The sequence below is a fragment of the Grammomys surdaster genome, unplaced genomic scaffold, assembly GCF_004785775.1.
Source record: "Grammomys surdaster isolate TR1022 unplaced genomic scaffold, NIH_TR_1.0 174, whole genome shotgun sequence".
NCBI lineage: Eukaryota > Metazoa > Chordata > Mammalia > Rodentia > Muridae > Grammomys > Grammomys surdaster.
The window spans coordinates 24,532,717-24,544,215 of NW_021604622.1; positions in this window are offsets into that span (position 1 = coordinate 24,532,717).

Consider the following 11,499-nt stretch of genomic DNA (forward strand, 5'->3'; position numbering starts at 1 on the left):
AACCTTGGGTGGGAAGCAGGTGGAGTACATAGAAGGGGAGTAACGGAGGTAAATAAATGCACGGATATAGGGGATTTTCTTCCATTTACCGGACTGCTGGCAATATGTATTAAGACTCCGTAAAATAATGGGGTCTAGGGTGCCATTACGTGGCCATGTGGTCATCCCATTGTCTAAAGGGTACCCAATCCAGACTTTATTGCAAAGATGTATTAATTTGGAAGGCCTCAACTCAGGCGTTAATCGTAAAGATTTGAGGTTTTTCAGTAGACAGCCCAGTGGGGTGTCTGCCGGTACGGACGAAGACGGTGAACCCATTGAGTGAGTTACCAAATTTAGCTTAGCGTCCTAAACTAATCTTTGGCAACAGAAATCAGGCACTGCTTATAATAATCGGGCCGTCGCGCGATTAAATAAGGGCCTCGACTGGGCTAACCCACCAGAAGTTAGCCAGTCAGGAGATAGCTCGGCTGGTACCAGCTTTTTGTGGAGCTGCAAGAGCTGAGGAGGGGTTACGAGCTATTCCGAGAGGGGAAATCACTCAATCGGTTCAAGGTCCTAGTTGAATAGCAGTTGTGGTTCGGCTAGAGGCCAGACACATGTGCTGGGGCAAAAACCAGCCCTGTGGTCCAGGAAGCGGTGGCCAGACGCAAACCCGGAGTCCAGGGCCCCTCACACGAACCAGAAGCTCCCTATGGATTAAAAGCCGGTGTGTGCATGAAATTGTGCAGTCCGGTACCTGGAAGGTGGAACGAAACCAGGGACCTGTGTGTCTGTCTGGGTATCTAGGCCACACGGCAGAGCACCGACTGGGGGAGGGGTGGGCTGAAACAGCACAGCTCACGTGGTGGAAGTTCGGTGAGTCTCAGCAGACACGGTGAAAACGGCGGGCTGCCCACAGGGGTGTAGCAGTCACGGGCTGGTGGAGCTGAGGCTGAAGTGGCGGTATGGCTGCAGCGGCAGGAATGGCGGACCACGTGGGCCTCGGAGCAGCAGCAGATGAAGTCTGAGTGGTCATTGTGTCTATCTTGTACGGTCGCAGCAGCTGAGGTCCCCGAAGTCTTCGTATCCGAGTCTCGGCACCAATGAAAGGATTTCCACAGCGCAGCTTGGGACAGATCACAGCAGGCCAAGATGGTTCCACGAGGGGAGGTTTATTAAGAGAGTGGGAGAGCAAGAGGAGAGAGAGAGAGAAGTAGAGAGGAGTAGAGGCCAGCCATGACCACGTGGAGAGAGGGGGAAGAGAAGGGGAGAGGGGAGAGGATAACCTGCAGGTGCTCAGGGTTGAGGCGCAAGAGAGAGAGGAGGGGCCAAGCAGCCCCTTTTATAGTGGGCAGGGTTGCCTGCCTGTTGCCAGGTAACTGTGGGGCGGAGCATACCTGGCTGTTGCCAGGTGACTCTGGAGGTGGAGTTTAACAGATTGCTAACACCTAATTTTTAACTTTTTGATATTTTTAAAGTTTTTTTTTAACCTAAGGGTAGTCAAATACAATAGGATAATTTGGGCTCCCATTTTGGATAGGTCTCTTAAATTCAAGGGTTAAGACTCAGGTTGCTGTCATTGGATACTGCCCTGCTTCAACCACCCCTCCTGACAAGTGCTCTGTGTGGACTTCTGGGAACGCCACTCCTGAAGAGAAATATGACCATGTGATGAGGGCGTCTTCTGTAGGGTGATGCCTTCTCATCCTGGTGGAGAGACACATGGTACATGTTGAAGACATTTGGGGAAAGCAGAGAAAATCAGAAGTTGGTGTCCAGGAGAAAGACCAGCATCCCTTAGAAAACCCATAAATTCCAGAACTTTCTAGCCTCCCTGTCAGCATTGCAAAGAAAACCCCGCTGCATCCTTTATCTGCTGAACACCTGAGGTTCCTAGAAGGAAAGGAGGGAAGATTGTGTGCAAGGGTAACCATCATTAGAGACCTCAGCGGACTCCTCAGATATAATCTTGTTCTGCATTAGAGAATGCAGCAAGTATCATTGGAATTTCGGTGGAGACTGCACTGAATGTGTAGATTGTTTTGGTAATATAGGCATTTGCATAATATTAATTCTCCTACTCCGCTACTGTGTAACAGTTTCCCCCAAGATCAAAACATCCCGTCCTGCAGCAAAGCTCCTTAAACAAAAAGGAAATCCCAAAATTTGAGACCAGCAGGAGTGGTACTAGCTCTCCATGTTTCTGTGCCTGCCTCAGACGTCTCCATGCTAATGAGGTGTCTCAGTACCTTAGCTTTCTGCCAGTGACCTTTTCCCACCCTGGATAATCTCCAAAACTATACAACCCTTGGTTCAGCCCGAAATAAAGTGTATGCGTTCAAACCCACCTGAAATAAAGAAATATGAACAAGCTAAGATTGTCTCAGAGAATTGCTTCATTAAAGATTGTTGGAGAAGGCCTTTGCCTAAAAGAGTCATAACACTAAGATTCTCTGACAAGGTCTTCTCTTTCCCCGCCCTCCCCAGCACTGGCTCCCAACCTGGCCAGATGGCAGCAGTGTCTGAGGGAGGAAACAGAAGACTGGGAATCACAAAATTCTGTTCCTTTCACTCCCTCCAGACAGGCAGTGGCCGTGGATGCCTTGGAGGGAAGAGGCAGACAGCAGACCCCACCCATTCTAGACTTGAATTGCCCATGTACCAGATGTAGAGTGAAAAATTATAGATACTGGGTATATAGAATTCTTTTTAGACATATAAAGTATTCTTTAGGCTTTCTTTATAAAGGCATGGAGAAACTGAGGCATGAAGCAAGTTAGGAATGTGGAAAGACCAGTCACCATTACTGGAACTGGCCTATCTGCAAAGAGTTAAGAAAAAATGCAAGTGAACTAGGTGGAACCAAGCTGAGAACCAAGTTGAGAACCAAGCTGGGAACCGCAGTGACAGGGCAAGGCCGAAGTAACAGGGCAGGACCACATTCTTGAGAAAGATAAGCATACAGAGAGTTTTCACCTGACCCTGACTCCTGTAGGTTGGGTTCCTTTGGAATGTTCCACTATTCTTATGTTACATCACCCTAACAACCCCTCACCCCCTCCCTATTCCTTGGTTTGTGTTTTTTCCCTTTAAAAACCCCTTTCAAACTGGCAGTCGGGGTCAATTCAGCTCCTGCGTGGGCATACGAATTGACCGGCAGCTAGTTGTCACGCCCTAATAAACAACCTCGCAATTGCTCCAGTACATGGTGTCTCGAGCAGATTACTGGGTGGTCGCGACTTTCTGAGACTTGAGAGAGGGCCTCCCCTCTGCGGAGGTCTTCACCAGACACCCTGGGAAAGAGGCGAACCGGAACCACATTCAGGAAGTTCCTAAAACTGATCAGAATCTAGGCCTCTCTCTGCCAAAGTAAACAATAAAAAGAGCAAGCTACCAAAAAGACTAACACCAGACCAGCTGCCAAAAACATAAAAACACCCCCCCCAAAAAAAAAAAACCAAAACGTCCAAGCTTTTCCAGTGACGCTGGCTTTGAGTCACTGCTGTTCCTGTAAGTAACATGTCACTCATTCCTATAAGTAACCCCAATAAAAGTCATTGGTTCAGCAAGTTAGACTTTGGTGGTACCCATATTTGTAGGAGGTTGGTCTGGTGCTGCTTGTATTCAAATGCTACATTCTCTTCCCCAAGATCTGGTTGCTCCAAGATGAGCAGGTCCTCACATATACCAGCTTTTGTTGTGTAAACCTTGCCTCCCAAGTTCTCCATAATTGGTTAACAAAGATGCCTGCAGCCTGTAGCTGGGCAGAAGAGAGGTAGGCGGAGCTGATGGTGGTGGGGGGCATTAGGGTCTCCAAGAAGAAGAGACAGGAAGGGAAGGAGTTGCCATGGGGTAGGTGGATCGTGAGCAGATGGCCACGAGGGCCTGGTTTTTGGAGTAGGAGCGGCCCAGGTGGAACATGGCAAGTGATATCTCTGGGTTATTGACAGGGAAGTGGACAAAATAGCGTAGAAGGTTGATATCTACCCAGCTCTAATGCTTTAAGGCTTACTGTACATATAAAGATTTTGTGTGTTTTAATTAGGAAATAAGTGATCTAAAGTGGGGTAGAAAAATAAATAGTATTTACCACAACGCGTACTTTGGTCTATCATGGGCTCCCTGTATCTGAGGTGAATGAATATGTATGTAGAAGCTCCTTTAAAAAGTTTTGTCACACAGCGTACGTGAAGATGGGAGGTCTTTCCGTCTCCTAAGATTTTCTTTGATTTCTTTCTTCAGCGTTTTAATTCTTTCACTGTAGAGATTGTTCATTTTCTGATTTAGGTTTATTTCAAAGTGGTTTTGTTATTTTTGAAACAATTGTGAATTTGGATGCTTTAACAGCTTTACTGAATCGTTTATTTTAAAATTATACTTGTTCGTGTGTGGGTGTTCATGCATGTGTCACACACACAGAAACACATGCATGAGCATGGCAATCACAATCTGCATGTAAAGGCCATAGAATAACTCTCCAGAGTCGGTTCCATTCTCTTGTAACACGTGAGTCTTGGGGATTGAACTCAGGCTGTCAGGCTTGGCAGCAACTGCATTCACTCACTGAACCATATTGCTGGCCCTGATCCACTGATTATTTTCTTAGAATGTTTGTTACTGGTTATGATGGTTTGAATATTCTTGACCCAGAGAGTGGCACTACGTAGTAGGTGTGGCCTTGTTGGAGTAGGTGTGTCACTGTGGGTGTGGGCTTTAAGACCCTCATCTTAGCTGCCTGCAAGTCAGTATTCTGCTAGCAGTCTTCAGATGAAGATGTAGAACTCTCAGCTCCTCCTGCACCGTGCCTGCCTGGATGCTGCCATGCTCCTGCCTTGATGATAATGGACTGAACCTCTGAACCTGTAAGCCAGCCCCAATTAAATGTTGTTCTTATAAAAGTTGCCTTGGTCCGCCGGGCGGTGGTGGCGCACGTCTGTAATCCCAGCACTTGGGAGGCAGAGGCAGGCGTATTTCTGAGTTCGAGGCCAGCCTGGTCTACAGAATGAGTTCTAGGACAGCCAGGACTACACAGAGAAACCCTGTCTTGAAAAACCAAAAAAAAAAGTTGCCTTGGTCATGGTGTCTGTTCACAGCAGTAAAACTCTAACTAAGACACTGGTATAAAGGAAGGCTACTGATTTTTGTGTTGTTTTTGTATGCTTCACTGAAAGTGTTAGCTAGATCTAGGAATTCTCTAGTGGGGTCTTTAGTCTCTTATGTCTCGTCTGCACATAAAGATGTTTCCTTTCTGTTTTGTCTTTGTCCCCCTTGTGTTCCCTTCCAGTATTGTTGCTTTAGCTAAGATGTTCAAGTACTGTGTTGCGTATCAATGGAGAAGTGGGCACCATTGTCTGTTCCTGATTTTGGTGGAAATCCTTTGATTTTCCCCATTTATATAATTGGGGAATGGGTTCATCATAATAAAACATGGTCCTATTCCTAATTTTTTTCAGGACTCTAGATTAAGGAATTTTTGTTTTGTTTTATTTCAAAAGTCCTTTTTGCATTTTTGAGATAGCAGTATGATTTCTGTCTTGAGCTTATTTATGGGATGTATACCACTATTGATTTGATTGTGTTAAACCATCTCTGTATCACGGGAATGACGCTGCCTTGAACATGATGGATGACCTTTGATGTGTTCTTGAATTCAGTTTGCAAGTGTTTTACTGAGAATGTTTGCATTTATGTTCACCAGAGAGGCTTGCTTATAAGTGTGTGTGTGCGTGTGTGTGTGTGTGTCTGTCTGTCTGTCTATCTCTCTATCTCTCTGTGTAGCTGCATTTTGTTTTAATGTTAGGGTAAATCTGGCATTGCATGCAGTATGGTAGCATTCTTTCTGCTTCTAGTTTATGGAGTAGTTTGAGAAACATTTGGTATTAGTACTTTAAAAGTCTGGTAGAATTGAGCAGTTTATCCTCCAAAGTCTGTTTTTTTTTTGTCACTTCTCTGACATCATTGCACGTCATAAAACCATCTAAGCTATTTATCGCACATGCTTTGATTTAGGTAGGTTATGTGAGTCTGGAAATGTGTGCATTTTTAAAGGTTTTTCCAATTTAAGTTTTTAAGGTATATCTTATTGATTTTCTGTATATTTTTATTTAATATAAAGTCTCTTGTGAAAGCCTTTTTTGTAGTTTCCATGGGAAGAAGTGGGCAAAGCAGGGCGGGATTAGACATTTAGGGTAATGTCTGATAGTCCAGGAGAAAGCGCTATCTCTGGGTGAATCACGTCTGACCCTGGAGTGAAAAGCTGGTCAGTGTTCTGAGTGTGAGAATCCAGAGCCCGGAGCTCTGATTCAGGACTGGCTCACTCACAGATGAAAGGAATACAGTCTGTAGGAATCAGCCAGCTCTGAAGGAGTAAGTCCAGGTCAGAGCAGGCTGAAAGCATCAGAAACACTCAACCAAACACTGAGTGGCTCAGCCCACAGCCCACAGCCAGGTGGGGTGTTCACAACTACGCTGAGTTCTCGGGACAGTGCTGTAGAAAGGCTGCAGGTTCAATGTCAGCATGGGCTGCTTAGAGACAGAGCCTGCTCTCAACAAGTGCATGCTACTCACACGACATTTGGAAGTTCAGATCCCTTCTAGGTGTTAGGCATCTGAGCTTAGTGCCTCAGTGGCGCTGGCTCAGAGTCTCTCAGGAAGTTAGTGTCAATACATATCCAGGGTTACAATCATCTGGCACTTTACTGAGGTTCCAGCATCTGTGTACAAATGGACAGCCATGTGGCCAATTGGAGAGAATTCTTAATTCTGTGCTAGCCTTTGCTAAGAGCCTCAGTTCTTCATCTTGAGGCTTCTTGGTACTGGCCTCTCTTGGAGTCTGTGGATTGATAAAGGAGGGAGATCATGATGAAGGGAGGGAAAATCTTGCCTTGATCACTATTCCACCTTTATTTTTTTAAGACAGGGTCTGTGGTAGTTTGAATAAAAATGTCCCCCATAGGTCCATAGAGAGTGGCACCATAATGAGGGTGTGGCCTCATTGGAGTAAATGTGGCTAGGTTGGAAGAAGAGTGTTACTAGTGGGTGGGCTTTGAGGACCCAGTTCTCTTCCTGCTGCCTGTGGATCCAGATGGAGCTACCTCTCCAACACCATGTCTGCCTGCATGCTGCCAGGCTTCCAGGATGATATAAGAGTTGCCTTGGTCATGGTGTCTCTTCACAACAATAAAACCCTAACTAAGACAAGTCCTTCCACAGAACTTGAAACTCATCAGTTCAGCTATGCTGGCTCTGCCTGCCTTCCCACAAGGCTGGAGGTACAGGCTGGCTCCTATGGCTATATCTCTATCTGGGTTTTTCAGATCTGAACTCTGGTCCTTGGCTCGCACAGCAGGCATTTTACTTACAGAGCTATTTCCCCTGCTCCTGAAATCTTAAAAATGCATGTTTTCTGGTCATGCCTACAGATCTCTTGGTGACAGCTTTCCTGACAGACCTCTGCATCTAATCTTTGCTTGGAAACCACTTCACACTCATGCAGACTAGTTTGCTTCTGAGAAGGCTGACAATGTCCAGAGCTACCTAGTCCCAGCTCCTGATGTGCTGCAGATTCCTCTGTTAAGACCCGAGAACTACTTCTTTTGTTTTTCGAGACAAGGTTTCTCTGTGTAGTCCTGGCTGTCCTGGAACTCACTCTGTAGCCCAGGCTAGCCTCGAACTCTCAAACTCAGAAATCCGCCTGCCTCTGCCTCCCAAGTGCTGGGATTAATGGCATGTGCCACCACCACCCAGCAACCCGAGAACTTCTAAAGAAGGCTCTTTAGACTCTTTGAAATACACAATTCAAAACTCCCAGGAAGTCTCTGAAACCGATCATATCACAAGACCCCCCTGACCCCAAGGTCAGATAAGCAAGACTGCTGAAGAGACTCAGACAAGACTAGCTACCTGTCAGAGACTCTGCAGCCCGTTGAGCTGTTCGTTACTCATGCCTGGGTGGGCTTTTGATGCTTTTGAGTTATTTCTGACCTTATAAATAACCCCTCACCCAATAAACTTATTTCCAGAGGACTTTGGTGATATGCCATTTTGGTCTATCGTTGGTTTTCTTTCTGGGGTGAAGAAACATTTCATGACAGGTATCGTGACAGTGTCCCCATCAACATCTTGAAGCAACTGGAGGAAATTGGCAAACCGCGACATTCTGATTTGAAATGTCCCCACTAAGAACCGAGATCAGTTGCTTCCCTCCGTGGGGCTGCAGTGAACAACGCTAAGCAGCGTTCTGCCAGACTCCAGAAGATCATGTCTTTGAATTTCTAACAGATTCACCTTGGTTTCCTGCAAGCACCGGAAACCTGACTGTCCAAGGCTTTCAGCCACTCTCACTCAATAAAGTCTTCTTTCCAGTTCCAAAGCCTCTTCCACATGTGAGGTTTTGTAAAAGCAACACCTACTTCAGGTACCAGTAATCACAAAATTTATCATCATCATAGAGGGTTAAAACAATAAACTTAGTTTATTGTTGCGTAGTTTGTGTAGATTTAGGAAATGGCTCGGCTGGGTGATGCTGACTCAGCATCTCTCATGCAGGTGCGAGCTGGGGTCGCAGTTAAACATATTCTGTGTCAATATAAGGCCTTCCACGGGGCCACTCGAAGCATGGCAGCTACTTCCCTCGAGTAAATATGTGACGAGTGAGGTGGGGAGAGAGGGAGAGAGGTTGTGAGGAGGGCCGCAGGAAGGTCCCGCGCCCATGCCTGTTCGCACACAGAGCTGCAGGGCTTCCTAGCGGCCTCTCTGCAGCTTCTCCCTGTAAGTGCGAACCAAGGAGGTGGGGCGATGCTCTCCTTCAGGCCCTTCCCCGGACACAACTGAAGCACCAAAGTGCTGCTTCTGATTTTGTTCCAATTTCTTTGGAGAGGTCGTTCAGAGAAAATTCTTTCTCTAACCTTTAGATCAAGGGCGGCTTTCTTCACAGAGGCACTCAGTCAGCAGTTTGATTTAACTTTGCCCTCGCTTGCTCCTTTGTTAACTCAGCTTGGACTCATTGGCCCTTGGAATTTGGTTCCTTATTTCCTAGTGAAAACTCAAAACAACTTTGCAAGAGCCACTTATGGCAGCTGCTGACTTGGTGCTCACTCTGCTGGGAGAGCTCATCAGGATGAATCTCTCTCTCTCTCTCTCTCTCTCTCTCTCTCTCTCTCTCTCTCTCTATTTTGTGATAATGGCTGGTCCTCAGTTCATTCTAGGTGGTAATACACTGGTGGCTTATCCTCATTATTCAGTTGTTTAAAAATAAGACATTGGATCTACTTGGCGAGTTCCAGGACAGCCATGTCTACATAACAAGATCCTGTCTCAAAACAAAAACCAACAACAAACAAACAAACAAACAACACAAAACCTAAAACATATTATCCTATATTCAAGGTAAGTCTTAAGGCAGTATGTAACTCAGCTCCAGACATTTCAGACTAGAATATGAACCATTCTGTTTGAAGGTGGTGAACTACTCACATGCATGGTCTATCTCCACACATAGACAGGTGTGACAAAGTCACCCTAGGTTGGGCGGATTACACAACAAACTTTGTAGAGCACTAACACACTCAGAATAGAGCTCCTTCCCAACAGGCTATCTCCAAATCCCATGACAGTGAAAGTTAGGAGCAGTGTCTTAATGGGATGTGTAGAAGTCACAGAATTTGAAATCTATTTGAGGGAGGTCAGGAAATGCATCCACCATAGTGTGACAATTTAGCAAAGCGTCCCTGTTGTAGACTGAGCCATGTTTTCTCGAATTCTCTTTGCTTGTGTGTTTCCAGTTTGAGTGAGGAGGAATGTGTTCTCCAAGAGATAGTGGAAGACTATTGTTGCTCTGTAGAGCTCCCTACTGGTGCGGGTCTGCTGGCTAACTCTCCTAGGGTGCGTCATCTCTGCACAAGTGTATGAGTTTGGTTTCATGAAGAACTACTGTGGGTTTTTGCAGGACGTGCTCAGCACCACAGTGAGAGGCAGGAAGGACAAATACAGGGTTCTGTCCATAAGGTTTCGCTGACGCACAATCTCTTCTTACCAACTCTGCTTTGTGTGTGAACTTTGGCCTTTAACACGGGATGTGGTTACCTAGCAACATTTCAGGGCCAGCTTGTATAACTAAGACGTAATCCTGCAATGACAGTGCATATCCTCAGTTTCTGAAGTTCCTCAGGACCCTTGTTTAAGAAGCTCTGCGGCCAGGGCTTAGCCTTGCAGTTTCACCAGCCTCCCCAGGGAGAGTATAAGGACCAAATCCAGTCTAATCCCCTTATTTTGCAGTTAAGGGGACAAGTGCAAAGGCCTGGGTCATTTTGTTGGATTGCCCAGAGAGGGGGCAGGAGAATCCTCGGTAATGACTCATGGAAGAGCAGGCTTTCTCAGTTAGAAAAAGGTCCAGAAGCCCAGTTACAGGAGCCAGCTTCTCTTCGTTACACTCTACTCACCACAGGCTAGCAAACTATTAATAACAGTGTTGTTAAATCAGAGACTAGTACTGATGCTTAAGGAGCTAAATTTAGCAAATAGAGAAAATGATATGTAATTAGTCATATCTATTATTTCCTTGTCTACACAGTTTCAAAGATGTTGACCGATGCTTGGAAAAAGTGTCATTTGTTTAGTTTTAATGCAACATTGTCTCCTGTAACCCAGGCTGGCCTCAAACGTGACAATGTAGCCAAGGAAGGCTTTGAACTTGCTCTTGGCCTCCGTCCCCTGAGTGCTGGGTCAAGGGAGTACACCAACATTCCTGATTTTATTATGCAGTGCTGGAAAGTCCAACCCAGGGCTTTGCGCATGTCAGACAAGCACTCTACCAAATGAGCTACAGTCCCAGTCCTTGAACACACTTAGAGCTTTTGAGCATTCTGTCCCGATTAGTAGTTCGCCCCATTCTTAGGAGAGCTTTCCTCTATTAAATTAATTAATTAATTAATTAATTAATTAATTATTGTAAAACAGAGTCACACTACATAGCCCTGGCTATCCTAGAACTTACTATGTAGACCAGGCTGGCCTCGGACTCACAGAGGTCTGCTTGACTCTGCCTCCCAGGAGAGAAGGGGGAGGGGGAGGGGAGGAAAGGGGGAGGGGGAACCACTGAACCTGGCCTGCTTTCCTCCTCCTCTCCTTTTTTTCCATTTATTTATTTATTCACTTTACATCCTGACTGCAGCCCTCTTCTTGGTCCCTCCCAGCCCCTTCCCTACATCCCCCTCTTAAAAGAAGGGGGAGTCCCTCCCCTCCCATCAACCCGCTCACCCTGGCACATCTAGTCACTGCATCTTCTCTCACTGAGGCTAGACAGGGCAGCCCAGTCAGGGAAACGGGACCCACAGGCAGGCAACGGAGTCAGGGACAGCCCCCACTCCAGTTTTTAGGGGACCCACATGAAGAATAAGCTGCAGATCTGTTAGATATGTGTAGTTGCCCAGGTCCAGCCCATGATTGCTCTTTGGTCGGTGGTAGTTCAATCTCTGGGAACCCCCAGGGGTTCAGGTTAATTGACTTTGATGGTCTTCC